The 26,623-nt window shown below is 37.2% G+C and overlaps 1 long non-coding RNA gene and 1 other non-coding gene across 2 annotated transcripts in view; one reads left to right on the top strand and one right to left on the bottom strand.

The window, feature by feature from the left end:
* The window catches only part of LOC139035922 (uncharacterized), a 395,918-nt gene that overhangs the window by 326,335 nt on the left and 42,960 nt on the right, over positions 1-26,623 (top strand). The window lies entirely within an intron of this gene.
* LOC139036111 (U7 small nuclear RNA) lies at positions 13,261-13,320 on the bottom strand. Its single transcript, XR_011488851.1, has one exon. It is a non-coding gene; the product is annotated as a U7 small nuclear RNA (small nuclear RNA).

Below are 26,623 nucleotides of genomic sequence, written 5' to 3'. Positions count from 1 at the left end.
ACAAAATATATCTTTTAAAATTTACTTGATAGAGAAACATTTTAAGAACAGAAAAATATAGAATTTTAAACTTAGCTGGGAAGACTTAATGTCACTATACCTTACTCTAAGTGATCAGAATTGAATTAGTACAATTTCAGGGGAAAATGCTTTTCTGTATCAATTATAATTAAAATGAGAGACTTTGATCTATTTATCACTGACAGAGATGCATCCCACATCTCTGGGGAACTGATTGCAAAAACTGATGAGAGAACTTATCGTGGTCTTGAAGCTCTTCCTTTGAACTTACAGTCCAAAATCAATAGAACTGGTTATAAACCCCAAGGAAAAGTTAAGTCATGGGAAATGAGGGTCAAAATCTGCATTCTCTTATTATGTGCTCATTTAGGAGGAAGCAAAACTGAATAAAACAAAATAGTAGTGAGAGGAACTGAGTTCTTGATCTGACATGCTTTTAACATGGCACTGTGCTGATCAGTATTCTTGATGAGAGAATAGTCTTCCTTCACCAAGGAGAATTAATGCACTTTACTTTCAGAAGGGACACACTTGGAGTGGAGAAGGATGGCAGGGCTCCCACCTGTCCAGCCAGAGAAATGGAATCACTCCTGCTGACCAATGAGGTGACAGGTGACCCTTACAGGTTGATGGCACTTTTTGTAATGATAAAATTTGGAATGTGACGAAGTGAGCAGGTGGCAGAGAGGTGGTGGAGGAAGGAATACTTAGAAGTGAGGAAACTACAAACTGGGAATCCAAGATGTTAGATGGAGTGCTAAATTCACCAAAATGAGAGGAGGTATAGTCGGTTGACCCTTATTTCTACACAGAAACCAACATCATTTTATCCACTTAACTGTGTTTTCTTATTTTACTTTTGCCCCAGTATTTCCTGCTGCTAAATTCATGTTACTGGGAACCACAGGTTGACATTTCCATTCATTTGCACAAAACCAATCATGGCTGCTTACTATTGGTAACACTAGGAAAAAATGTTTCTTATTCTGCATTTCTAGGTCTTCTGAAACACCCATCCTTTCTGCCATATTTAAATCATCTTTCCCCTTTACTCTCTACTCTCTGTTCTCTTATTCGGTACTGACTCTTTCAGAGTGTGCAAGACCTTCAGAAATCATTGGCTGTATGAATGAATTGTCAAGATAGGTTTGATAAAAACCTTAATTAAAATGATTCATGAGGCATTTTTTGAAGGAAAACCCTAAAGAGATTAATATGTTACTAACTTAATATGCTAGGGGAAAACTGTGATAGCACAGAATCTGTTGTCTAGTAATTATCTGAGTGTTTTTTCTTTCCATGTAACAGCCCTGGACAAAAGGCCAACAGATGCTTCTCTACCTCCAAACAGCTTTCTTTTCCTTTTTTGCTATCTATCTCTTAAGGGTTCACAGGTAGGCTTTTCATAGTAGGATCAAAGACTGGTTTGTTCACTTCCAACCATCTTGTCTCTTCATCCTCATTCCTACATTTTTTTATTTTCTCAGTTTCAGCTCACATATTCTGTAGTTCTACATATTCTTTCTCTCTGCTCATATACAATATTTGGAATTCTACATTTATTGTTCCAGTTAGTCTTGCCACATTGGTTCTTCATCAATAATTCTTGAATAATAAAAACATTTAGCATTTTAAAAAATTTATTATTTTTAAGTGAAGGATAATTGCTTTACAGAATTCTGTTGTTTTCTGTCAAACATCAACAAGAATCAGCCATAGGTATACATATGTCCCCTCCCTCTGGAATCTTCCTCCCATCTCCTTCCCCATCCCATGCTTCTGGATTGTTACAGAGCCCCTGTCCATTTAGCATATTTTTATACCAAATATACCTGATGATTCTTCTCAGTGGGACCAATTGTCAGTCATTTTAGGATGACTTTTTTTCTGTTTTAACTATGAAATGTTTACTTTGCTGATCATAATTTTATTTAGTTCTATATGCTCATTATAGAAAATCAGGAAAAATAGCTAAAACTAAAAATGAAACCAAAATAAATAAAAACTCCTCTCATTATCCTTGTACCCAATGATGAACATTGTTTTGTTATATACCTTCCCGGTTTTAAATTTTTTCTGCTTGTTCAGATAACAGGGTGACTAAGAAATAAATGTGTACTCACATCACTTTCCCCCATTTCCACCAATAGAAAAGAGAATTGGTTTCCATTTTACCTCCTCCCAACCATTGTGAAAACCGAGAACTTGAGGGCTTACCTCCCTTTATGTGAGGATTCAATGGGTCCCTGATGAGTCTGAGAGGAAAGAGTCAGAAGCAAAGAGCCAGGGGAATTTTAGTGCTTCCCCCTGAACTAGGGAGCAGTGAAGAAAGATCTCTAGACTGGAAAATAGTTATCAGGTTGCAAATGTGTGTCAGTGTGCAGGACCACTGTAGGAAATATCCCTGAGGTTTCCAGAAACAGAGAGATAAATGAAAGAAAGACAAATGGTAAGGACCATACTTGATAGGAATATCCTGTAGCTGAGGAGCCCTGAAAAAGTAATTATTATGGATTAATAACTTGATCCCCACATCTATATTCTGTAACTGTTAAATCCAATGTTATTTTTAAGTTCCTTGAGGTAGACTGAGGCCCTAAGAATGACAGTGAGTGAGTAGGGAATTGAAGGACGTTAAAGTAATTAAAGAAATCTAGGAATGCATCATTTCCTATAGCCTGATGTGAGGTCTAAAATTCTTTCTCTGTATGTCTCTCTTTGTCTTTCTCTGTCTCCTCTCTCACACATGGGCACATGCAGTGTCCATGTACATAAAACAAATTTAAATTCATAATTTACCAATTTTAACTTGCTTTAAAAAAAAATTAAACATAATGATCATTTCCTAGTTCCAAGTATTCCCAAACATGGTATTTTATGGCTGCATGATTTTCCACCATCTATGTAGCTGTTGCATACTTTATCAGTTCTCTTAATGGTGGTGGAACATGGTTGTTTCTAGATTCCCCTAATCTAAAAGTGCTTTAGCAACTAAATAGCATGGTGCTATTGCTATTTAGTCACTAAGTTGTGTCTGATTCTTTGAGACTCCATGAAATTTAGCCTGTCAAACTTCTCTGTCCATGGGATTTCCCAGGCAAGAATACTGAAGTGGGTTGCAGATGCAGAGTTGAACCAGCATCTCCTGCTTGGCAGCAGATTCTTGACCACTGAGCCACCTGAGAATAGTTTTCACATAACCTTTGGTGTACAGCTCTCATTGATTCTTCAGAATACATGTGTTTCTGAAAGTGGGATTACTAAATTAAAGGGAACATTCTCTTTTAGACTTTTTGATACCTAATTCCAAATCACCCTCCAGAATACTTATAAAAACATATCACACAACAATCTGTGAGAGTGCCATATTTCCCTCATTTGAGAAGGGATTGAAGATTTGAACCATGTCACTTCTGAAAGAACCACGTCTGGTATACCCTGACAAATTCTAAGTAACTAGTATTGTGCTAGAGTAATGGATACAATAATGGTGCTGATATTTTCTGAGCTTTTGAGAAAGTAGAATGTAATGGATTCTGAACACTGCCTAACAAAATTGATGTTGATTTCTGGGGGAAAAAATTTAGAATAGACGCATTATTGGAAAGCTCATGACTGCTTGAACATTCATTTGGCTTTACAGATTTACTTGAAAAAATTGAATCACAGTAGCACACAGCCAATTTAATGACATTTTCACCCCCTAATAGAAATCTGTTTAATTAGGTGCTGTGGTTCTGACTGTATCTATTTAAAGAATGTCCTTTAATCTTCTTCCTGGATTTGGAAATCCTGATAACTGTTGTTTTAAGATATTCTTGAATCATTCAGGGTGTTAGGCAATGACTCATTAATAAGACTGTCTGTATCTTAGACAAGTCAGACATTGGGACTGATTGGTCCCCAAAAAATAACATCATGAGTAAAAACTGTGTGGGTAATATAAAAGTAATTAATTGGCTGACTATGATGATTCATTGATTATCTTTAAAAAGCTATATTAAAATATCAAAATCTCATCTTGCATATCATTGTGAGGAACTTGAAAATGAAACCCTGGTATATGACCCATTCGAAGATGTGGACATATGCCAACTACCAAAATATCTTTAGCTTACTCAGGTCCAGATGGGATCAGTGATAACTACTGAAAGGAAAATCATGATCATGTTTTTCTACTGAAAGACAGAAGTTTTGAGAAAGATGATTCTGGGTACATAACAGAAAAGTTACTGCCTCCACCTGAAGAATATTTGGCATTTATCTCTCAGTTTCCAGCTTTTGAAAGGTCTGAGTCTTAGCAAGAATTAAGCTAAGAAAAATCACTGAAAGTGATCCACTAAACGGGACAGCTCATTATCTTATAGGTTGTTCTAGATAATTGTTATGACCATTTTTATGGCAATTTATGGACTCCAAGAGTCCATGGAAAAAAATGAGATCATGTTTTCAAGTCTTCCATGAGGTGAAAACTTAAACAGATACATTTTAATCTTAAAAGGCAAGGTGAGGGAGATTCTAGGAAAGCAGTAGAGGGAGTATAGTTGAAGTAACTTTCCAATCCCCATAGATAGAACTAGATGGCAAAGCTAAAAGCTATGGATAACAAAAATAGCACTCTTTCTAACCCCAAAGTACAAGTTTGTGGCAAAAAAATCTGCCAACTTCTAGAACTTCCCAGTGTCATAATTTCTGAAGGAGGAACCATAAATGGAGTAACTAAAAGATGGAGTGTCCTAAAGAATATAGGGAGCTTCAGTGGTGGCTCCGTGGTAAAGAATATACCTGCAATGCAGGAGACGCGAGTTCGATCCCTGGAGAAGGAAATGGCAACTCGCTCCAGTATTCTTGCCTAGGAAATCTCATGGACAGAGGATCCTGGTGGGCTATCATCCATGGGGTCACAAGAGTTGGACACAATTTAGCTACTAAACCACCACCACCACCAAAGAATATAGAATCTCAACCTAGGCCCTCCCTGAAAAGCATGGGAGGCCAACTTGAGAACAACATCTAAAGCTGAGAATGGTTTTGACCACTTCAAAAGTAGAGATACATGAGGGACCCACAGCAAAGTCTAAAGAAATTGAGCAGTTTAGGCCCTGTGAACTTTGATACTGAGCAGGACTCCCTTCCAAGAGAGGGTTCAACAGTGAAGAGAAATTAGTGGGAGTGGAATCAAAATTGAATAGGGTATGGGCGATGGAGACAAAAGACTGAGAAGATCAAGATAAAAATTGAGAGGGAAACAGAGCTAGAAAGCTTCAGAAAGCAAGTCACCAAATTCTTGCACACTATGTGTATGTGAAAACAATAGAGGACACAGGGGACTTGTTAAATTAGAAAAAAAAAAAAAAGATCCTTAATTATGCCTTCTGAAAGTCCAAGAAAACTAGCTGCAAATAGAATTGACCAGCATCTACTGTATTAGGAACAAATCCCACACAAAATTGCTATAGAAAAGAATATAGAGCAAAATAGCATCCTTATAGATAATCAAAGCATACCAGATAGGCATCCCATAAGAAAATTTAAACCGTAACTTACTGTTTCAAAACCAAAATATAAATATATGATTTAAAGGGCAGTATATATAAGAATTAGAAAAACTTAGAAATGGGAAGACAGAACTAAAAGAAGAATTAGAAATAAGGGGAGAAATAATTTTAGAAATTAAGACTGGACTAAAAAGTACAGTAGAGAAAGAGGAATCAACACAGAAAATAATGTCTTAATATAAATAAAAATAAAAAGGAAATGAGGTGAAAAGAATCAAGAGAAAATAATCAATACTGAAGACACACAAAGAAAATCCAACATGTAAGTAATATGCATTCCTGAGGAAAATGCCAGAGCAAGGAGGAAAATATGAAAAACTATAATTCAAGAAAGCTTTTCTGAATTAAAAATGAAATATCTTTAACTGTAATTTGAAAGAGTACACTGTGTACCTATGAATATCAACCTAGAACAATCAACAGAAAGGTACTTTTTAGTGTCAACCCTAAAAATAAAGTATTTGGTTATATAGGCAAATATAGTAAATACTAGGTTATCTTCAAACTATTAGCCAGTAGTACCAATGCTGAGAAAAATTGAAGGCAGGAGGAGAAGAGGGCCACAGAGGATGAGATGGTTGGATGGCATCACCAATTCAATGAATGAGCTTGGTCGAACTCCAGGAGATGGTAAGGGACAGGGAAGCCTTGAGTGCTGTGGTCCATGGGGTCACAAAGAGTCGGACACAACTCAGTGACTGAACAATAACAAAAACTTTATACCAGAGAAACTGGGCTTAATATATAGGAAAGGACTTTATATCCAACAAAGTTGACTTGCAAGTATAGAGTAGCACATGTGTTTTTGGCATACAAGAAGTAGCATGCTCTTGCCATGTTCCCTGTCTGAGGAATTAAATAGCAAACTTCAGAAAATCCACATGTAGAGAGATACATCAAAATGACTGGTGGTGAGCACCAAATATACACTTACTTATAGAATTAAGTTATAATTCTATAACTGATAGAATTAATTAATTCCAGTAGCCATGTATGGATGAAGAAGGCAGAGCACTGAAGAACTGATGCCTTCAAATTGTGGTGTTGCAGAAGACTCCTGAGAGTTCCTTGGACAGCAAGGAGATCAAACCAGTCCAATCTAAAGGAAATCAGTCCTTCATATTCACTGGAAGGACCAATGCTGAAGCTGAAACTCCAATATTCTGGCCACTGATATAAAGAACTGTCTCAATGGAAAAGACCCTGATGCTGAGAAAAACTGAGGGCAAGAGGAGAAAGGGGCACCAGAGGATGAGATGGTTTGATGGCATCACTGACTCAATGGACATGAATCTGAGCAAACTCCAGGAGATAGTAAAGGACAAGGAAGTCTGGCATGCTGCAGTCCATAGGATTGCAAAGAGTTAGATATGACTTAGTGACTGAACAACAATGAATAGAATTAATAGTGAATGTAAATAGAAGGGAGAAAATATAGTATGTAATGGCTATATGCCCTTGTACACAAATGTGCTATGCAAAAAACCACCCACCCACACACAAATAAGGGAAATGGAAACAACCAAAAAAATTTCTTAATTGTTTTCAGTTACCATAATTGGTGGTAATAGAATTGGTGTTATGTACATAATTAGAAGTATAGTAGATGGGCAATTATGAGACTATTCTATTGCTGCCACTGTAGCTGAGAAGCAGAACTCTTGGTAAAAACTATGGTGTTTTAGACGTGACAAAGGAGAGATTAAGGAAAAAGGTGGTAGACCAACTAAGTTAAACCTTATTTACATTTTTAATTTCAGAACACACACTTTTATACACACACACACACACACACACATAACTTTTTTCTCTCTGGAATGCTCTTCCTCCAGCTATATGCTTGGTTACCTCGCATGCTTATTTCAAACCTTGGTATAAATATTACCTTATCAGTGAAGCTAATCCTAACTCTGCAATATGCCCCACAGTCTAGTCTCCCTTATCTTGCTCTACTTTTTATTTTCTCTGTAGCATATATCCTTTTCTAACATAGTATGCAATTTATAAACTTATTATGTATATTGCATATTGCTTGTCTCCATTGCTAGAACATGAGTTTCTGTAGCACAGAAAGATTTCTCTGTAGTTCGGTGATGTAGCTCAAACATCTAGAATACTTAGAAGGTGCTCAAGTGTTGGATATGTTGGATGAATTGTTTTGTTGAATTTCATTATACTACTAATAACTAAAAGTTTGTTTTGTTTGGATTATCTTCACTAATACTACACATATTAGTAGTAGTATATATATATACTATATATATATATATATATATAGTATATATCTTCACATATACTACCCTGACTCACATAGTAAAGAAAACCGTTTTCAAACTCAGTTGAAAGCTGTTGGAGATACTTTCACTGGATTGCAATTTATATGCTTTCGTCTAAATCCAAGGCGAAATAGGCTATGTAGATGCTCATTCAGTGCCATAGGGTATAATTGAAAGAAGTAGTCAAGTGAGTAAAATGAACTCTCACATTTTAGATTCTTACTAGTAAAGGCCAAAAGCAAACTTTGTGAAATATAAACAAGTTACAGGCATATTTCATTTTATTGTTCTTTACAGATATTTCATTTTTTTTTTCAAACTGAAGGTTTGCAGTAACCCTACAAAGAACAAGTCTATCACTGCCATTTTTCCAACAGCATTATTTTTTGATTAAGGTATTGTACATTATTCTTTTTTCTAGACACAATGCTATTACATACTTAGTAGGCTACAGTATAGCCTAAACATAACTTTTATAGGCATGGGGAAATAAAAATTCATGACTTACATTACTGCAATACTCACTTTATTGTAGTAGTCTGGATCGAACCTGCAATTTCTCCAAGTAATGCCTTAAAGAACATAAAAAATCTTGTAGAACAGTGAGAATAAATATAGTTCTCTACTCTATACTGTTTCTAGGAAATTATCTTTTAAAACTGATCCCTCAAGGACTCTTTTTTGTAAAACATCAAAATGTACTATTTGAAATCAGTGTTATAGACTAAAATTCTCTAGTTTTGTAATCTATCTAGACAATAGATTGTTTTGTAAAGCATGTTCCCAGGAGAAAGATAATGTATGCACTTGAATCAACAGAGGGATTTTAATACAGTGTTGAAATCTAGACTTTTAAAAATAAAAATGTAAAAGATGTTCTCCATTCCCCATTTAAAAAATTTAGTTTTCTCATGTATGCATATTGTACACTTTTTAAATGCAGTATTTGAAGACATTTGTCATTTGGTGCAGGGAACACCAGCATCAAAGGCTCTGTGTCACATTATCTTTCATCTATCCTTCCAGATATACTCGCTACCCTGCCTCACCCCTACCTGGGCTGGCACTCTGGCCATAGGGACTATATCAACCTATCCATATCCCTCTAGTTTCTGTTTTGTTTCAGCCAATAGGAAGCTCTGGTAGGATATCAGAATGAGGTAGAGAAGTGAAGGAGAGAAGTGAGTGCATGTAATTCTCTTGGCTGTTTCTCTGAAAGGTTGTCTTGATTTGGCTGCCTTCAAAGCCACTGTCTCTTGGTCAGTGCTCCTCCCAAGTGTTATAACTCTTCCAAAATAGCCTATGTGAAACTGCATTTTATCAGTTGAATTCTGCATGTCTTTGTTATTTACCTTGCATTTCTAGCAAAGTTGACCAAGTTTCATATTCCTGTTCCTTTGTTCATTCTTCTGTAGGGTTATTCAGTTGTAGAGTTTCCCTACAAATTCAGAGTAACAATTCTTTTTTGTCATATACATTGCAAATAACATTTTTGGTCTTTGACTCACCTTTTGAGTTTATTCACTGTTGGTTCTTTGTAATAAATACGATTTTAATTTTAATATAGTAAAGTTACCAATCTTATTCGTGGTTTGTTCTTTTTTGTGTGTTTTACTTAAAGGTTTCTTTTCTAACCTTGTGTAAAAGATAGTTTGCTATATTTTCCTTCTAAAATTATTAAAATTTTGTTTTTGACATTTGTGACTTTATTTATTCAAACTCCTCCAAAGTCTACAGAAACAGCAATAAAATAAATAAAACTCACCTTATTGTTTTCCCTAGCATTATTTTGAATTTATCTACTATATTTAAGTTCCTTATTGAATTATATTAATGAAATTTATGAGAGGTACATTTAGAAAGCCTTAAACTTAATTTTAATCTGCCACTTACCTGTTATGTATATTTCAGTTCCATAATCATTATTAACCTTACATTTATTCATCTATAAAACTGGAGTAATTATAAACTGTCTCACTAGACTATTAAATTATTGTGATTATACTTTACAAACAAAAATTATAAACATATTTTAATTAATATTCTTTATTTTTTTTCTATCAGGGTTCCCTGTTAAAAATACTGACTGGCATTAGTTTTCTATTCATTCATTAAACTAATACACACTGATCAGCTAACATTAGCCAATTTCACTCATGAAAATCTCTACTCTCTTCCTCAGAGTAAATTTTAGAGCCAGCTTAGGTGAAAGAAGAAAAGCAACAGTTATCATTCTACTTTGAAATTGCTATAAATGAAAGATCTATTTTGTGTCTCTGTAAGATTCAACACCACCAGATGGCCAACATTGAAATCAGATTGATTATATTCTTTGCAGCCAAAGATGGAGAAGCTCTATACAGTCAGCAAAAACAAGACTGGAAGCTGACTGTGGCTCAGATCATGAACACCTTATTGCCAAATTCAGACTTAAATTGAAGAAAGTATGGAAAACAACTAGACCATTCAGGTATGACCTAAATCAAATCCATTATGATTATACAGTGGAAGTATAGAGAAATAGATTTAAGGGAATAGATCTGATAGACAGAGTGTCTGAAGAACTGTGGATGGAGATTCATGACATTGTACAGGAGAGAGGGATCAAGACCATCCCCAAGAAAAAGAAATGCAAAAAAGCAAAATGGCTATCGAGGAAGTCTTACAAATTGCTGTGAAAAGAAGATAAGTGAAAAGCAAAGGAGAAAAGGAAAGATATAGCCATTTGAATACAGAGTTCCAAAGAGTAGCCAGGTGAATTAAGAACGCCTTTCTCAGTGATCAGTGCAAAGAAATAGAGGAAAACAATAGAATGGGAAAGACTAGAGATCTCTACAAGAAAATTAGAGATACCAAGGGATCATTTCATGCAAAAATGGGCTCCAGAAAGCCCATCTTTATTGGTATGGACCTAACAGAAGCAGAAGATATTAAGAAGAGGTGGCAAGAATACACAGAAGAACTGTACAAAATGATCTTCATGACCCAGATAATCATGATGGTGTGATCACTCACCTAGAGCCAGACATCCTAGAATGTGAAGTTAAGTGGGCCTTGGTAGGCATCACTACAAACAAAGCTAGTGGAGGTGATGGAATTCCAGTGGAGCTATTTCAAATCCTAAAAGATGATGCTGTAAAAGTGCTGCACTCAATATGCCAGCAAATTTGGAAAACTCAGCAGTGGCCACAGGACTGGAAAAGGTCAGTTTTCATTCCAGTCCCAAGTAAAGGCAATCCCAAAGAATGCTCAAACTACTGCATAATTGCACTCATCTCACATGCTAGTAAAGTAATGCTCAAAATTCTTCAAGCCAGACTTCAGCAATATGTGAACTGTGAACTTCCAGATGTTCAAGCTGGTTTTAGAAAAGGCAGAGGAACCAGAGATCAAATTGCCAACATCCGTTGGATCATTGAAAAAACAAGAGAGTTCAGAAAAGCATTTTATTTTTGCTTTATTGACTATGCCAAAGCCATTAACTGTGTGGGTCACAATAAACTGTGGAAAATTCTTGCAGAGATGGGAATATCAGACCACTTGGCCTGCCTCTTGAGAAATCAGTATGCAAGTCAGGAAGCAACAGTTAGAAGTGGACCTGGAACAACAGACTGGTTCCAAATAGGAAAAGGAGTACATCAAGGCTGTATATTGTCATCCCGCTTATTTAACTTATATGCAGAGTACATCATGAGAAACGCTGGACTGGATGAACACAAGCTGGAATCAAGATTGCCGGGAAAAATATAAATAACCTCAGATATGCAGATGACACCACCCTTATGGCAGAAAGTGAAGAAGAACTAAAGAGCCTCTTGATGAAAGTGAAAGAAGAGAGTGAAAAAGTTGGCTTAAAGCTCAACATTCAGAAAACTAAGATCATGGCATCTGGTCCCATCACTTCACGGCAAATAGATGGGGAAACAGTAAAAACGGGGGCTGACTTTATTTTGGGGGGCTCCAAAATCAGATGGTGACTGCATCCATTAAATTAAAAGACATTTGCTCCTTGGCAGAAAAGTTATGACCAACCCAGACAGCATATTAAAAAGCAGAGACATTACTTTGCCAACAAATGTCCATCTAGTCAAGGCTATGGTTTTTCCAGTAGTCATTTATGGATGTGAGATTTGGACTACAAAGAAGACTGAGTGCTGAAGAATTGATGCTTTTGAACTGTGGGGTTGGAGAAGACTCTTGAGAGTCCCTTAGACTGCAAGGAGATCCAATCAGTCCATCCTAAAGGAGATCAGTCCTGGGTGTTCATTGGAAGTACTGATGTTGAAGCTGAAACTCCAATACTTAGGCCACCTGATGCTAGAGCTGACTCATTTGAAAAGACCCTGATGCTGGGAAAGATTGAGGGCAGGAGATGAAGGGGATGACAGAGGATGAGATGGTTGGATGGCATTACCGACTCAATGGAGATGAGTTTGAGTAGACTCCAGGAGTTGGTGATGGACAGGGAGGCCGGTAGTGCTGTGGTCCTTGGGGTTGCGAAGAGTCAGACGTGACTGAATGACTGAATTGAACTTAACTGAATTTATTATCCACATGTTTTTAATTGCTTTTAGTTTTTATCTAGATGCCTGTTTAATCAACTACATGACTTTATCCATTATCTAGCTCACAACCAATCATCATGTAAGGCTTGTGGGCATAGTCAGTGTTTTGCCACTTTGAAAACTATAAGGTCAGATTGGTCAACTCTAGTGGGTAAGATGCTGGAAATATTCGGATTTTAAGCAACATCAGCCAGCCATTTTGACTACCATGTCAATTGATTCAGACTGACTGAGAAGCAATTTTATGAACTCTGTGGGGAGTATGTGTTGCTATAACTGAAAACCTCAGCTCCCAAGTGGCTTACTTGGGTCATTCAACTTTAATGAGAAAGCATAGGAATCACTGCGTTCACATTGTTACCATGGTAACCAATTCTGCTAAATAGAAATCCTGGAAAAATGCCCATCATAAGGTTGTATGTTATTTAAAAAGCATAAGTAGTAAAACATATGTTTATATCATAGATTTGGTCTCACTGGGGATTGAGTTATGTTCCTCATGGTGGCCAGATGTTTTGTATCACTCTCCTCTTTTCAAAAAGTAAAAAGTCTGCTATACAGGCATTCTTGTTTATGAATATATGTTTCCACAGATTGTTTTGAGCAGAGGTGGTTTCTGGTGGGTCTTCCTAGGTGGCTCAGTGGTAAAGAGTCCACTTGCTAATCCAGGAGACCAGAAGACACTGGTTTGATCCCTGGGTCAGGAAGATCCCCTAGACGAGGAAATGGCAACCCATTCCAGTATTCTTCCCTGGAAATATCTCATGGACAGAAGAGCCTGGTGGGCTACAGTCCATGGAGGTACAAAGAGTCAGACCCAATGAGCATGCATGCTAACTAATGGTTTCTGGTGAGTCCCAGAAAATCTGCTAGACAAATTCTAAAAGAGCTATAACACTTTCACAGAGTATTTTAAATTAGTTTCATGTTGTATTTTGTGTTGAGGGAATAAAAAAAAAATCTCTGAAATATACCAACCAAATCTTTGAAAAATGATTACATATATAAAATCTATCATCTTAAAACATTTATTTTTATTGAGACAAAATTGACATATAAAATTGTGTGAATTTAAGGTATACGACATGTTGATTTGATATCTTTAAATACTGCAATATGAATACCGCCATAGCATCAACTAATATCTTTCTCATGTTGCATAGTAATTTGTTTTTTGTTAAGAGACCATTTAAGATCTAGTCTCTTAAAACCATTGAGGTGTATAATACAATATTGTTAACTCTAATCACTAGATTAGAGAGATCTCCAGAACTTACTCATCCTCTGACTGGAAGTTTGTACCTTTTAATGAACATCTCCCCAAACTGAGCAATCCACAATCCCTGATAACCACTATTCTACTCTCTGCTTCTAGAAGTTTAGCTCTTTTAGGTTACACGTATACGTGCTATCATATTTACTGTTCTCTCTGATTTATCTTACTTAGCATAATGCTTTCAAAATCTGTGTTATCAAAAATAGGAGAACTTCTTTCTCGTGGCTGAATAATATTTCATTTTATACGAAGATAGATAGATACAGAAGCTATACATAGGTGTATACATAGATATATCTTCTTTGTTCATCCATTAATGGAGATTTAGGTTGTTTCCACATCTTGGTTATTGTGAATAATGCAGCTATGAGACTGCAGATATATTTTCAATGTCCTGATTTCATTTCCTTTAGATATATACTCATAAGTGGGATTGCCAGTCAAATGGCATTAATAGTTCCATTTTAAGTATTTTAAGGAACTTTCATTCTTTTCTCCATAGTGGCTGAACCAATTTATATTTATATATATAGCGCACAATTCTCCACATCCTCACTTGTTAAATCTTGTCTTCTTGATTATAGTCAGTCTAATGGGTGTTAGGTGATATCTTATTGTGGTTTTGATTCACATTTATCTGATGATTAGTGATGCTGAGAATCTTATCTATGTACCTGTTGTCCACTTGTATGTATTCTTTAGAAAAATTTCTATTCATTCTTCTGTCCATTTTAATTGATTATTATTACTGAATTGTATGAGTTCTTTATATATTTTGGATATTAATCCTTTATCCAGTATATGGTTTACAGATATTTTCTCCCATCCAAGTGTTACCTTTTCATTGGTTGGTTGGTCGTGTTGCTGTGCAGAAGATTTATAGTTTGATGGTCTCCCATTTGTTTATTTTTTATTTTGTTACAGTGCTTTTGGCATCATATCCAAAAAAAATCAGTGCCAACAGCAACATGAAGGTTTTTCCCTATGCTTTCTTCTAGGGTTTTTACAATTTCAGATATTTTGTTGAAGTCTCTAATCAATTTTGAACTAATTTTTGTGACTAATGTAATATAGGAGTCCAATTTCACTTTTCTGCATGTGACTATCCAGTTTTTTTAATACCACTTATTGAAGAGAGTATTCTTTCCCCATTGAGTATTCTTGGCTCTGTTATCAACTGTTGATCGTATATATAGGCTATTTTTTAATCTCTATTTTGTTCCATTTTTTACAGTTCTATTTTTGTGCCAACTTAGTATACTGTTTTAATTGCTATAGCTTTTTACTATAGTTTGGAATCAGAAAGTTTAATGCTTCCAGCTTTGTTCTTCTTTCTCAAGATTGCTTTGGCTGTTTGGGATCTTCTGTTCAGCTCAGTTTGGTCCAATCGCTCAGTCATGTCTGACTCTTCGAGACCCCATGGGCTGCAGCATGCCAGGCCTCCCTTTCCATCACCAACTCCCGGAGTTTACCCAAACTCATGTCCATTGAGTTGGTGATGACATCCAATCTATCATCCTCTGTCATCCCCTTCTCTTGCCTTCAATCTTTCCCAGAATCAGGGTATTTTCAAATGAGACAGCTCTTTGCATCAGGTGGCCAAAGTATTGGAGTTTCAGCTTCAACATCAGTCCTTCTAGTGAACCCTTCCAGTGAACGCTCAGGACTGATCTCCTTTAGGATGGACTGGTTGGATCTCCTTGCAGTCCAAGGGACTCAAGAGTCTTCTCCAACACTACAGTTCAAAAGCATCAATTCTTCAGCACTCAGCCTTCTTTACAGTCCAACTCTCATATCCATACATGACTACTGGAAAAACCATAGCCTTGACCAAATGGACCTTTGTTGGCAAAGTAGTGTGTCTACTTTTTAATATGCTGACTAGGTTGGTCATAGCTTTTCTGCCAAGGAGCAAATGTCTTTTAATTTCATGGATGCAGTCACCATCTGCAGTGATTTTGGAGCCCCCCAAAATAAAGTCAGCCCCTGTTTTTACTGTTTCCCCATCTATTTGCCATGAAGTGATGGGACCAGATGCCATGATCTTAGTTTTCTGAATGATGAGCTTTAAGCCAACTTTTTTACCCTTGTCCTTCACTTTCATCAAGAGGCTCTTAGGTTCTTCTTCACTTTCTGCCATAAGGGTGGTGTCATCTGCATATCTGAGGTTATTTATATTTCTCCCAGCAATCTTGGTTCCAGCTTGTGTTCATCCAGTCCAGTGTTTCTCATGATGTACTCTGCATATAAGTTAAACAAGCAGGGTGATAATGTACAAAGGGATCTTTTGTGATTCTATTCAAATTAAAAATTTTTTTTTCTATTTCTGTAAAAATGTCACTGGAATGCTGACAGAGATTGCATTGAAACTATAGATGGCTTTGAGTAAAAATACTCTTTAGTAACACTAATTCTTCCTATCCATATATAAGAGCTATTTTTCAATTTGTTTATTTCTTCTTTAATTTCTTTCATCAAAGTCTTGTAGTTTTCATTATATAGGTCTTCTACTTCTTTGGTTAAATTTATTTTTGAGTCTTTTATTGGTTTTGATGCTACTATGAATGGCATTGTTTTTCATTTCTTTTTAAGATATTTGATTATTAGCATGTAGAAATGCAACTGGTTTTTGTATATTGATTTATATTCTGCAACTTTACTGAACTTGTTAATTAGTTTCAACAATTTTTTGTTTGAGTCTTTAGTCTTTTGTATATATAAGGTTGTATTATCTGTAAAAAATCATAATTTTACTTTTTCCTTGACAATTTGGATGCCTTTTATTTATTTATCTGTCCTTGGTTGCTCTGATGGGAGCTTCCTGAACTACGTTGAATAAGAGTGCTGAGAGTGGGCATTTTTGTCTTGTTCCCAATTTTGAGTAAAAATTTCAGCCTTTCGCAGTTCAGTATGATGTTAGCTGTGGCCTTTGTTATACATGGGTTTCCCTGAGAGCTCAGCTGGTAAAGAATGCAGCTGCAGTGCAGGAGACCCTGGTTTAATTTTCCTGGGTGGGGAGGATTCACTGGAGAAAGGATAGGTTAGCCCCTCCAGTATTCTTGGGCTTTCCTGGTGGCTCAACCAGTAAAGAATCCACCCACAATGTGGGAGACCTGGGTTCAATCCCTGGATTGGGAAGATCCCCTGGAGAAAGGAAAGGCTACCCACTCCAGTATTCTGGTCTGGAGAATTCCATGGACAGTCCATGGGGTCACAAACAGTTGGACACAACTGAGTGACTTTCACTTTTGTTATATATGGTCTTTTGGGGGGATAGATTGCATATCTCCACTTTACCTAGTTGTTCTTCTGGAATTTAATCTTGTTCCTTTAATTGGGACATATTCCTCCTGCATCTCATTTTGTCTAACTTCCTGTGATTATGATTTCCATTCTGCAGGCTGCAAGGTTGTAGTTCTTCTTGCTTCTGCTGTCTGCCAGCTGGTGGGTGAGGCTAAGAAGTTTGTGCAGGCTTCTTGGTTGGAGGAACTGGTTCCTGCCCACTGGTGGGTAGAGCTGGCTTTTGTCCTTCTAGGAGGCAGGGCCATATCAAGAGGCATGTCTAGAGAGCTGTGGGCTCAGTAAGACTTTAAGCAGCCTGTCTGTTTATGGTTGGGGCTGTGTTTCACCCCTGTTGTTTGGCCTGAGGCATCCCAGCACTGGAGACTACAGGCTATTGAGTGGTGCCAAGTGTTGGTTAGAAAATGGCAGCCTTCAAGAGGCCAATGAGGACTCCCCAGAACTGTTGCCACCAGTGTCTTTGTCTCTGCAGTGAGCCACAGCCATCCTGTGCATCTCTAAGAGACCCTCCATTACTACCAGGCCGTCTGGCCCAGTCTCTTTTAAGTCACTGCTTTTTTCCCTGAGTCCTGGTGTGTGAAACCTTGTGTGTGCCATCCTAGAGTAGAGTTTGTTTCCCCCAGCTCTGCGGAATTACTGTGGTCAAACCCCACTTGTCTTCAAAGCCATATTCTCTGAGGGCTCCTTCTCCTGTCACCAGACCTCCAGGCTGGGGAGCCTGATATGGGGCTCAGAACTTTCCCTCCTGTGGGAGATCCTCTGTGGTATAATTATTTTCCAGTTTGTAGGTCACCCACCTGGCATGTATGAGATTTGATTTTATGGTGGTTGTGCCCCCTCCTAGCATATCACTGAGGCTTCTTTTTGTCTTTGGATGTAGGGTATCTCAGGCTGATGGAGGCTTCACTCTCTTTAGTATGGCAGGGTTCAGGGAAGGACAACTCATATAATTTGAAGTCAAATGCCAACATTTTCTCAGTCAAAGGAAATCACAGGTTATGTGCAGTTTCAAGTAAGCTGGGAAATACAATCTTACTCTATGATCAGAAGGAGTAAAATCTGAAGTACTACATGGACAATATTAGGCAGTTGGAGAGATATCAAGACTCAAGCCAGGATTCCTACTACTATACTTACCATTCTGCCTGATGGTTTAAGTCAAAATGCCAGAGACAAGGAAGGGTATTTGAATATCTAATAAGAAAAAAACAGTGAATTCATAGGATATAGCAATCACAAATATTCTTGCATCTAACAATAGAGCTTCAAAATATAGGAAGCAAAAATTGACAGAATTAAAAAGAGAAATAGATAAACCCATTATCATAGTTGGAGGATTTAATAGTCCTCTCTCAGAAATTGACAGATTAACTAGGCAGAAAGAGAGTGAAAACACAGATCTGGAAAATACTGTCAATTAGCATCATCTAACTGATATTTACAGTACAATACACACAGTAAATGCAAAATAGACACATTCTTTTAAAGTGCACATGGAATTTCAACAAGATGTATCATTTGGGGACCGTAAAAGAACTCAATAAAGTTTTTAATGAAATTTTTCACATATATCTTCTTATCACAATAGAACTAAATTAGACGCCAATAATAATAAGTTATCCAGAAACTTCAGTCTTTTTCCTAACTTTTTCTTTTCAGATAATTAAAACCTGTGAGGAGTATATTAGCTATTTATTGCTGTATGACAAATTACTCAAATTTAGCACCTTAAAAGAAGAAGAAATTGTTTTCTTACCATTTTTGAGGGGCTGGAAGCCATTTAACTGGGTGATTCTGGCTCACGGTCTCTCATGAGGTTTCAGCCAACATGTGGACCATTATAGTCATTGATAGTCTTGACTGTGTTGTGCTTAATCTCTCAGTCGTTTCTGACTCTTTGCAACCCATGGACTGTAGCCCACCAGGTTGCTCTGTCCATGGGAAATTCTCCAGGCAAGAATACTGGAATAGGTTGCCATGCCCTCCTCCAGGGGATCTTTCCAACTCAGGGATCGAACCCAGGTCTCCTATTTTGCAGGTGGGTTCTTTATTATCTGAGCCACCAGGGAAAGGCTTGACAGGGCCGGAGAATCAGTTTGCAAACTCACTCACATGGCTAGTGGCAAGAGGTCTCAGTTCCTTGCCAAATAGGCTTCTCCATAGGGCTGCTTATGGAATGGTGATTGGCTTCCCCAGAGCAAAAATCTGAGAGAGCGATAAGACAACTAAGATGGAAACTGCAGCATCTTTTATAACCTAATTATATCAAAAGGTAGCTCAGATGGTAAAGCATCTGCCAACGATGCAGGAGACCCAGGTTCAATCCCTGGTTCGGGAAGAGCCTCTGGAGAAGGAAATGGCAACCCACTCCAGTATTCTTGCCTGGAAAATCCCATGGGCGGAGGAGCCTGGTAGGCTACAGTTCATGGGGTCACAAAGAGTCGGACACAACTGAATGACTTTACTTTCACTTTCACGCACTATTTTATTGGTCGTGTAGAACAGCCCTTGGCACAATGTAGGAATGCTTTATAAAGATGCAAGTAGTGATAGGTGACATTCATTGGCCACAGCTCAGAAGGCTGGCTACTACAGGAAGCTTTTAAAAAGTATTTAAGACCTGGTTCAACCTCAGATCTATTAACTCAGAGTCTTTGGGGATTGGGCACTTGTTTTATTTTTTCTCCTAAGCTCCCAAAATGCTTCTCAATGTACAGTGTTGAGGAATATTACATAGTAGAGGAAATCCATTCAATATCATCAAGTAATATCTGTGCATCAAGATCTAGTTAAACTTAATGGAACTCCAATCCTAAAAGGCAGAAAAGGAATCATAAAAGGGACATAGGTTTTTACAAATCAATTAATCAAACAGAAATTCAATCTGTAGATCAAAATTTTTGAAACATATTAATGTAAATTTCCATAACACCACTGAATATTTGCAACCTTTGCAAGCAGCTCATACCTTTAAAGTTCTCTGGATTATTTCAATGAGCAATCAAGTTTGGGAACTGAATCTTTACATGATACTCACCACTGGAGCTTACTTTATTTCTACCTAGTTTGTTGTTAGGCTTTCCAGGTGGTGCTAGTGGTAAAGAACCTGTCTGCCAATGCAGGAGACATAAGAGACATGAGTTGAATCCCTGGGTCAGAAAGATCTCCTGAGGGAGGGCATGGCAACCCACTCCAGTATTCTTGCCTGGACAATCCCATGGACAGTGGAGCCTGGTGGGCTACAGTCCATGGGGTTGCAAACAGTCAGACATGACTGAAGTGACTTACCATGCATGCAGTTTGTGGCTGGGGAGGCTCTTGGGCTCACTCAGACTTTATGAAAGGATGGTTTCATTTAACTGGCCATCTGGAGAAATACTAAAGCTGGGGTTGGAAGAAGCCAGCTTCAGCTCTGGGAGGAAGAGACGGTATTCCATGTTCCAGGGCAGTTTTTCAAAGTTGCACACAGGTTTTCATGACTTTAAAGCTCCAGGTAGATAAGAGGAGGTCTGCAATGTCTTTCAGTTTCATGTTCATCTTTGGGAAAATATTCCCTTAGATCCAGACCACAGAAGCACTAGGCTGATGGAAGTCATTTGGTTGAAAAGTATTCTCAATTGCAAGATCTTTATGTTTGAAATTTCCCCATCTTAGTTATCTCTGTATTTAGAATCTACATAGAATGTGAACATCATTTTCAAGAATGAATTCACAGTTTTATGAATAGGAAAAAAACCTTTAAAAATATCCTTCTGTTTTATTTGAGATGAACCTAGAAAACACACTCAAAGGAAAAAATATGAGCTAGTATTTGACTCTGTCATCTTTTTCTGATCATATTTGTTACTTACAAATTAGGCTTAGAAATGGATATCATTTACAGGGATTCAAGTACTGCAGAAGTGGCAGCATTTTATATTAGGAAGAGCATGTATTTTAGTATCAGAAGACCTAGATTTGGTCATGGCTCTTTTGATAACTCCCGGTATAAAAATGGACACTATCTTCATCTCCCTGGACCTCAGTTTCTAATTTTAAACAGCCAGAATTTAAACTTCCACATTTTAAGAGTTATCTTTCATCTCTGTTATTTAAAGTTTGTGATTTGAATCTGCTGTTCTTAAAGGATTGTGGGTAACTTGACAGGGTGAGATTCAGCTTAAAGAGAGAAACCTTCACAAATGAAAAAACAAAGCCTTGGAGCGGTAGGAAGCACTTTTCTGAATATAGCTTGTGATCCCCATGTTTTTCCCTAATGACTCAGTTGGCGAAGAATCCACCTGCAATGTGGGAGATCTGGATTTGATCCCTGGGTTGGGAAGATCCCCTGGAGGAGGGCATGGTGACTTACTCCAGTATTCTTGCCTGGAGAATACCCATGGACAGAGAGCCTGGTGGCCTACAGTCAATGAGGTCAGAAAGAGTCAGACACTTCTGAGCGACTAAGCACATGAGCACACACATACCATGTTCTTACAACTAGCCTTTCTGGAGTACACATGGTGATGGGACTGTCTGCATGTCGAAAAGCAAATGTTTTTGGTAACATTTACTGGAATATAACTGGCTCCTAAGAGCTGGCTAAAATATGACTGATAAGAAAGTCAAGTGTCCTCTAAACAAACCCTGAATATAAACATTTGAATTTATTTTTAAAGGATAAATGAGACTAATGAGAGTGATTATTTGCATTACAAAAGCATTTGTTGTTGCTGTGAAATAATTCTTTTTAGGAATGCTAATAACACTAAGAAGTGATTTACCTTTTACAAGCTTCATATATGATTTTGTATAGTTTCCAAATTATGAGTAAATTTTAAGAGCGTATCTATTATGAGAAATGAGGTATGCCTATATCTCTAAGGTGTTTATGAGCCCAGCTGTGGATTTGTAGCTTTCCTTTGGGCATAGAATTTCAAGAAAGCTAAATATAACACCTATATAAGGGTCTTCAAAGTCAGAAGACTTAATCAGTCCTAGAGGATTTGCTGACTATCCAAAGAAAATTTCAATTCCAGTACTGTAGTTCAGATACATCAGTAACCTGATATGCTGGAATTCACAAAGATTAACATCTGGATTCTTCAAATTGAGGTGTTAGAGATCAGCTATTGAAATGAAGAAATGGGGGTCCCAGGCTATTTGGTGTAGATTTCTACCATTTTAGAGTAGACTTATAATAGTAAAAGGTGTTATTTTTCTGGCTCATGAATTAGAAAGAGATGGTTTAGTGGAATGCCTGAATCAATTCGATATATCCCGAGATTGTATGTTACAGCATACATCCCCACTTTCACTTCTTCCTTCAACAATGGAGGTTGCTGTTTTCCTAAGCTATTTTGCTATTTTGTAATTTGCTCCCTAAGCCCTGACTTAGTGTGGGCTATAGATGAGTGATGTGGGATTTAAGGTGACAAGAGATAATAGACCTTCACTTCTCTAACATAAAGACCCTGTACAAGGCTGTGGGGAAAACTGTCACTTTTTTTAGAAGATGAGGTGGACCAAAAGAAAAAATGTTTCAGATTTCCTTATGCTGAACCTCAAAATGATGATGTTTCCCCTAAATGTTAGTTCTTTTTTTTTACTTTTTTTAAATTGAAGTATAATTGCTTTACAATGTTGTATTAGACTCAGTCAGTAAAGAATCTGCCTGCAATGCAGGAGACCTGGGTTCGATTCCTGGGTTGGGAAGATCCCCTGGAGAAGGAAATGGCAATCCACTCTACTATTCTTGCTTGGAGAATCCCATGGACAGAGGAGCCCAGCAGGCTACAGTCTATGGCGTCGCAAGAGTCGGACACAACTATGCGACTAAGTACATTAGTTTCTACAGTACAGCAAAGTGGATCAGCTATATGTATACATATATCCCTTCCCACTTGAACCTCCTCCCACACCCCTTCATCTCACCCCCAGGCCATCACAGAGCGCTGACCTGAGCTCCCTGTGCTATACGCTAGCTTTCCACTAGCCGCCTATTTTATACATGGCAGGGTATATTGTCAATCCTACTCTCACAATTCATCTCACCCTCCCTGTTCCCCTCTGCTCCGTGATGTTTTTTTTAAAAAAAAATTATACACATTTCTCTCCTTTTACATAAAAACACAATTTAATCTTTTCTTGATATCTCCAAGACATCAGTACACATGAAGGTGACTTTTCTGTACAGTGATCAGCTTCTTTCTCCCACTTTCCCTTTCTTTTAATCCTTCAATATCATGCTGATATTTATTCTTCTTTCAATTTGTCCATCTTTAATTGTTTTCTCCATTATTATTATTATTATTATTTTGCAGTTTTCTCTTTTCAATATGATAGTAAAAAAAAAAAAAAAAAGCCAACTCAGGAATCACAGTTTGTAGGGGAAAGATGATCAACTGAACTTCAACAACAACAACAAAAGCCTCTTTATATGTTTATATCTAGAAGGAAATGCATCTTAATGTAGCAGGAGTTTTCTCTGGATTGCTAGAGTGATTTAAATTTTATTTTCTTCTTTTAAGTAAGTTTTCCAAATTTCTGCGATGACCATGTACTTACTTTGTAATTTAAAAAATTATTGATGTCATGTTCAGTATGCTTTATTGATTTTGAATCTAAGTTCTGTCTGTACAAGGTAGATGTCATCTTGGTTAAATTACCACTAAATGACCTTTTATAATTAGAACACCTCTTTGAGCAGCAGTTTATTTATTGTAGAATACCTCTCCCATAGAACTGGGAGAAATAAATAAACTAAGTTGAGTGCCTAGCACACAGAATGATTAAAAAAATATAAGTCCACTTTCAAGAATTTTGTGGTAATTGAGGGAAAATGGTTTAAGGAACCAAATTACCTAGATGGAAACTAGAGACTTGGTGAAAATGACAATTATTTTAGCACTCAGAGTCGATTTCTGCCAAAGTGTGCATTTCATACTGTTTCCAGAAAACTTGATTTATAAATAAGTGGGTGTAACATACCCCACTGAGTTGTCATATTTTAGAGTTGGGGACTTCAGAAACCACTGAGCCTAATACTTTTACAGTTGAAAATATTAAGAAGAAGTTTTATCTAAGCCTTATAGTATAATATTAATAGCTTCATCTGCAAAACACTCTCCAAGAGTAGATATTCATATAGTTTTTGGCAATCTACTTGGAATTAGTTGTTATCATCTTAACAGTGTTTTTTCTGAGCCCCTGGGCCTCAGGGTAGTGACTGGAATAGAGAAGAGACAGGGAGAGAAAAACCAGAAGAGAGGAAAAAAGTGCTTGAGAAAGGATATGCTAAGGCATCAACCCTTAACAGTGAGTCCAGAGTGATAACATTTATCTTTAGCTAAAAATATACTAGGAGAAGGAGAAACTATTCCCTGCAATTTTATAAACTGCGTAACTAAGCAAAACAGATATTTTCTCACTGACATGCTGGGGTTTCCATATTTCAGAAGAATTTGCATGCCATCTATCGTGTCAGAGATGAATGAACTCAGGAGAACTGTGTTTTGCATTTGGAAAAGGAGTGGGGCTATAAGAGAAGTCAGTGTTTAGCAGGAGAGGCCCTTGGACTGCAAGGAGATCAAACCAGTCAATCCTAAAGGAAATCAACCCTGAATATTCATTGGAAGTATTGATGCTGAAGCTGAAGCTCAATACTTTGGCCACCTGATGCAAAGAGCTGACTCATTGGAAAACACCCTGATGCTAGGTAACATTGAAGGCAAAAGGAGAAAAGGGTGGCAGAGGATGGGATGGTTGGATAGTATCACCGACTCAATGGACATGAATTTGCACAAACTCTAGGAGATAGTGAAGGACAAGAATTCTTGGTGTGCTGCAGTTCATGGGGTCACAAGGAGTCAGAGACTTAGTGACTGAACAGTTTACTGATGCTAAAAGCAGAGAGAAGTGTGGTATTTAGAAGAATTTCTATGTGATCTTCCATTCTTCAACACAAAAATCCCTCTTGTTCTTAAATTGAGTAATAAAACTCAGAGAAATATTTGTATTTGTTAGACTAATATCAAACGTTTCCCCGCTTGGCTAACTAGTCTCATAAATAGGCTAATTTGGGGGAGGGGCAATGAGTGAGTTCCTTTTCAGTTTATGAAAAATGTGTTAATTATTCCTTGGACGAGGCTTTGAACTCTTGGAAAGCAGCTCTCCCTTTGATGGAACTGTTTCTGTCTGTTGCTCTTATCTGGAAGCAGCCACCTGGTTTCAGGTCAGAGGAGGGGAAAGAGTTTAATTAAGTTTCCCTAATACTGATTTGATTTTGAAAGCCTCAAAAAGTACAAACACAGTAGTTGTGCCTATGATCTACCTCCTAGATCACCCTCCCTTCCATATGCTTTTTGCTAACTTTACATGTTTGGATTTCAGCTGAACATGTTTCTCCACCTAAAACTGTCTTATAACAGGGTATGCAAAGGCTATCAATGAAGATATCATTCCACAAGATGCTCACTGTGCACTGGTAAACCTGTGTAGATAAATAGTAACATTAAAGTAGTCAGTGAGTTTAAGTCAAACAGTTCATAAAGTTAGTGGTTTGAACATTCATTTGGACATTTACTTATGCTTTCATTTAATATTTAAGAATCTACTACAGTCAAGCATCATACTAATAACTATTGATAAAATGTTAAGACACATTTGATCCTTGCCTTCCGGAGCTTATTATCAAAACACAAAAAATATTAGAGAGCATTTTTATTTTAGCCTGGAGTCCCGGGGTAGTATTGGCTATTCTCTCATAGTTGTATGTCCTCAGATTGGTCATTTTGTCTCTCTGTGCCACAGTTTCCACAGCTGTAAACCAGGGGGACTGGGTGTGACCTGTAACAGACTTACTCAAAGTATGGTTCAGTGTCCAAGTGCAGACAATTCAATTTTGGTCCTGACAAGTTCAAATGCCCAAAGAACGGGCATTTAAAAACATTCAGTACAATTTGACAGAATAATTCTATGTATCTAAACTTTCATAAATACTGGAGGTGTGAACTGAAGTCTTTGTTTTATTATTTCAGTTTTTTACTAATTCACTTTTGCAAAAGTATCAGTTCATGATAAATTTGTAAATACATCTATAAATAAAAACTGGTTCCATCATCACAAATAAATGGTTAGAATATTTTTTATTAAAGAGTTCCATGGCCAAGACTACTAGAGAGTTTAAATTTATTTAGTGTATTAAAGGCTCTGAATAGATGAACAGAAGACAAACCTATTGACCTTAGCATTTTCTGGACATACTGTGTCATGGAACTTTTTCTTTCCCCAAGACATTTATCAGCACTGATGCCCCATGCATGACCCCTTCATCTTTCTCAGGCTCTGATTCTGCTCACAGGGTCACCCTCTTCATCACTGGCATCCTTCATGGGTCAGTGAGTCACCCCAGTAGACCAACAGAAACCTCATTAATGGTTTCAAGAAGAGATGAGAGGTAAGGGAGGATTCACAGGAAAAGATACTTTGTTGGTAGAGATTTTCTATTATAGTAACTTCCTTTCCTCCACAGACAATGATCAGTGTTTTCTCTGACTATAAATGTCTACATAAGGGATGCTAATATATTTTTTCCTTGTTAAATATCTGCTTCACTAGTCACTGTGTGTTATTTCTAATTCTCACCAC

The sequence above is a fragment of the Odocoileus virginianus genome, chromosome 7, assembly GCF_023699985.2.
Source record: "Odocoileus virginianus isolate 20LAN1187 ecotype Illinois chromosome 7, Ovbor_1.2, whole genome shotgun sequence".
Lineage (NCBI taxonomy): Eukaryota > Metazoa > Chordata > Mammalia > Artiodactyla > Cervidae > Odocoileus > Odocoileus virginianus.
This window is presented reverse-complemented; position numbering and strand designations above follow the sequence as displayed.